General features: G+C 47.4%; 1 pseudogene; it reads left to right on the top strand.

The window, feature by feature from the left end:
- Positions 1-1,972: 1,972 nt before the first annotated feature.
- The window catches only part of LOC123520879, a 7,982-nt pseudogene continuing 5,843 nt past the window's right edge, over positions 1,973-4,111 (top strand).

Raw genomic sequence — 4,111 nt, 5'->3', positions numbered from 1 at the left:
TGAAGAGCACTGACTCCCAGCACGTGGCTGTAACTCTTGTGCTCTGGACTGTGGCACCGTTTCCCCAGGGCTTCTGGGGGGCTGACGGACTCACATCAGGTGCTGAATCAAGAGGGTACAGAATAGGGGAGGCAGTCAGCTCACTAGTGAGTGAGTGTGTCTCCTTGTGTCCAGGACTCAGCACCTGGCTGCAGTCAACATGGGCACCGGAGGACGGCCCCTGGGGGCTCTCAAGGCTGCAGTGCATGGCAGCAGCAGAAATCCTCATCTCCCTCTTACAGAGGGGCTGTCATTTCCAATGCTGACCTTGAATTTGCAGCCAACTCAGAAACAATGTTGCTAGAAGGCTAGTCATGCCATCCTTGCTTCAAGACTTTGATGACTACCAGGAGGCCGGGGACAGGGAGAGGGCAGTTGTGGTATGGGAGGTGGTGGGTGGGCATTAAAATAAACCACATGTATGGCTGGTTTAGTTGAATATTGTTGTTGCTGTCTTTCTTTTGAGATGAGCTGTGTAAAAATATATGATCGCTAGGTTCTTTATCGCTCACACTGAAAACGTGGTTTAAGATAAAACAAACAAACAAAAAACAAGTAACAGTGGGAAAGGGAAATGGAAAGGGAGTCCTTACTGACAAAACAAGTTGATCTCAAGTAAAACAAACAAAAAACAAAACAACAAACGTAGTCCACATTGAGTAGCCATAAATGGCGCCCGCGCTCTGTTCCGGGATGAGATGATGTCTGGAGGCAAGTGGAAGAAAAACTCCTCTTTTGAGCAGACTCCCTGGAAAGCTTGTCAGTTCTGCTACGTCTGACCCCTGTACCTGCTTCATCCCTTTCCCACCACACTGCTGTGGGACCCAGGAAGTGTCAACAGAAGAATGTAGCTTGCTTCCCACCCCACCCCTGTGGTTAAGGTGATGCGGAATAAAGGGGAAGGGAAATACTGACTCCTCACCTGCAGAAGAATGGATAAGGATCCCTACCTCACACTGTACAAAGGCAACTCAAGAACCAACTTCTAGTTGTAAACCACACAATTAGTAAGACCATGAAAAAGTATCATTTACATGAACGTCAAGCTACATATCACTGCAGAAACAGTAATGCGAGTAATGATTCCCTGAGGGTATGGGAAGTAGTCTGGGGAGGCGGTAAGGGGGAGCTGATAGCAATGATGACTATAACCCACCTGGAGGGGAACAGATAACACAATTGCAGGTGAACAGACACATTGGATGGTGTAAGATACAGCAAAAAAATAGAACACTACTAATATATAATAGCAAGGGTTTGTGAGAGTAGGGTGGGGGAGGGAGGGGGATAAAGGGGATCTGATATCAGAGGTCAAGAAGAAATAAAATGTTTTGAAACTGATGGTGGTAACAAAATTGTATAATTATGCTTGATCTAATTGAATTATGGACTGTGATGATATCTGTAAAAGCTCCCTATAAAATGATCAATAATAATAAAAATAGAACTCATGCACAAACTCATGGGCCCTAAAGAAGGCATAATCATACTATTAAACATAATGTCAAATGTTCACAATGTTAAGATCTGGCACCCGCTAACAAGATGGCATTTTTGCCTTTCAAAAGACTTCATCAAAGAGTCAACAGAGAATCCACAGCTTGGAGCGAAAACATTCAAGAAGAATAAACCAGATAAAGGGCTAATTTCTAAAATCTATTTTTTTTAATGACAACATCTTACCAAGAAAAATGCAAACAACCCAATCCAAAAATGTGCACCAGACATGAATAAACCATTTACCAAAGTTGACATCCAGGAGGCCAACAACCATATAGAAAAATGTCCGTGTCCGTTGACAGAGCACCACAAGGAGATACGCCCTAACACCAGCATTTCAGCAAAATTCAGTGAAGAAGATAATAATCAGCTCTCACCTCGCCTCTCTCTCTCCTGGCTGCAGCGCGGGGGACCGTTGCGGGAGTCCCGGGCCATGTTTCCACACAAGCTGATGGCCCTCGACTACTACAACCCTGCCGGCTTCAACTGCAAAGAGGAAATGGAATTTAGAAATTTTATTGTTTTGCTTGAAGGCCAGAAAATCAGACAGTACAAGACTGGACACAGAGGGAATTTAAGAAACATCCCCAATAGCGACTGGCCCAAGATCTTTGAAAAGTATCTCAGAGATGTTAACTGTCATTTCAAGATTCAAGATCGACACAAACAACTGACTGGCTTCTTGGCTTAGTTGTTAGAGCCGATTATGGAGAGGATGCTAAAAAAAATACAAGGGCACTGTACCTGCTAATGCAAAAAGGTGCTCATAATGCAGCTAAACACGCAGAGTCCCTGATCAACTTGGATACAAATAACCCTGACTGCACGGCTTTAGCTAACTGTCTTCAGATGCAGCACCATGATGATTACCTGGTGATGCTCAAGGCAATTTGCATCTTGGTCCAGGAGCCCGTGATACAGGCTGTGGTCACAAAGCTCATTGAACCAAAGCGGGCTCGCCTGTGTCTTAAGATGAGCATGGTCTGGGTTTTGACACAGGAGATGCAGTTCTTAACGGAGCTGCTCCGATTCCTGGACTGTTGCATGCAGAAGAACTCGGCAGCTGCAGACAAAAAGTCAAGGAAGCCATCCCCGCTGTTCAGTCAATTATTGCAGACAGACCACAGATCGGGCAAAGTTGGAAAGATGAACACTAGGATTTCAGCTTCCCACCTACTTAGGACGGTTGGGGACTGTGGTCCACTGCTGGCATGTGTTTGGAAATCAAATGCCACATTTTCAAGGGAAGAATCCCAGAAAACAGATTGTGTTCTGGATATTTACCACCACTGCTGTTTTTTCTATAAAAACGTTTGGGAAAGGGGGGGGGGGATAATCAGTGCTGGCGAGGATGGGGAGAGACCAGAGAGCTGTCACATGGCTGGTGGGATTGGTACAAGCTCTGTGGAAATCCACATGGCGTTTCCTTCAACACGTGCAAATACAAGTCCCTCGTGATCCAGCCATCTCTCTACTACGATCCCCTAACAAGTCAGGACTACAACAGGAACAGACATGCACACTAGGGTCGATGCCGTGACTTCCAGAACAGCCCACGCAGAGAAACAAAAGCCCCTCCTATGGAGGAAGGGTGAGTGTACTCGGGTATCGCCATACGAGGGACCATTATGCATCAATAAAAAACAATAACAACTCTCGATCTCTGGAAGACATGGGCGAAACTCGAGGACACTGTGCTTAGCAAACCCAGTCACGCGTATAAAGGTACCTATTGGATGACACCAGTATTATCAGGAAAAACAGAGAAAAAGGCGCGTGGTCCACACACCCAGAGACAAGACTGTGATGACGAAGAGGAGCCCTGGGACAGGGGTGGGTACAGGGAGAGGGCGAGAGGGGATCTGAAGGGAGGAGGGAGGAAGAAAGAGGATGTCTTTAATATGCTCTCATGGAAAGGATGGAGACGCCAAGGAATGTACTTTGAAAGAGGGAAGGTCTCTGGGATCCCTGGTCGAGGACCCAAGTGAGGAGAAACGAGTTCCTGAGAGAAGCTGACAACGGCAGAGTCCAGAAGTGAAATCATCAACACCTGGGTGGGAGCCTCCAGGTGAGAAGGCTTCCTTGGACAGCTGGTGCAGCCAGGAGAAGAGGAGGGGGGCGGAGGGGCAGGTGGAATTGCCCCTCACCTGTGCCCTGAGCACAGGAAGCCAGGAACTCCCATCTCAATCCCCGAATCTGTCAGACCCCGAGACCTGCCTTCCCCTCCTCTAAGGGCCTGGGTCTGGCTGTGCTGCAGTGGGAGATGCTACAAATCCAGGCAAAACCTTCCCAAGGAACAGCTGTGAGTCGTCAGAAGAGGGCGCTGCTGGAGCGGGGTCTGAAAGTTCCCCCAGCTGGAGAAGAGCTTAGAGCAGCGGTTCTCAACCTGAGGGTCGCGACCCTTTGGGGGTCAAAGATCTTTTCACCTGGGTTGCCCGATTCATAACAGTATCAAAATTACAGTGATGAAGTAGCAAAGAAAATAATTTTATGGGTGGGGGTGTCACCACAACATGAGGGACTGTGTTAATGGGTCGTGGCATGAGGTAGGTTGAGAACCACTGGTTTAGAG

This window comes from Echinops telfairi, unplaced genomic scaffold (genome assembly GCF_000313985.2).
Source record: "Echinops telfairi isolate 266 unplaced genomic scaffold, ASM31398v2 ScPeMD7_655;HRSCAF=1070, whole genome shotgun sequence".
NCBI lineage: Eukaryota > Metazoa > Chordata > Mammalia > Afrosoricida > Tenrecidae > Echinops > Echinops telfairi.
The sequence above is the reverse complement of the archived record's forward strand: the minus strand, read 5'-3'. Positions and strand labels throughout refer to the sequence as shown.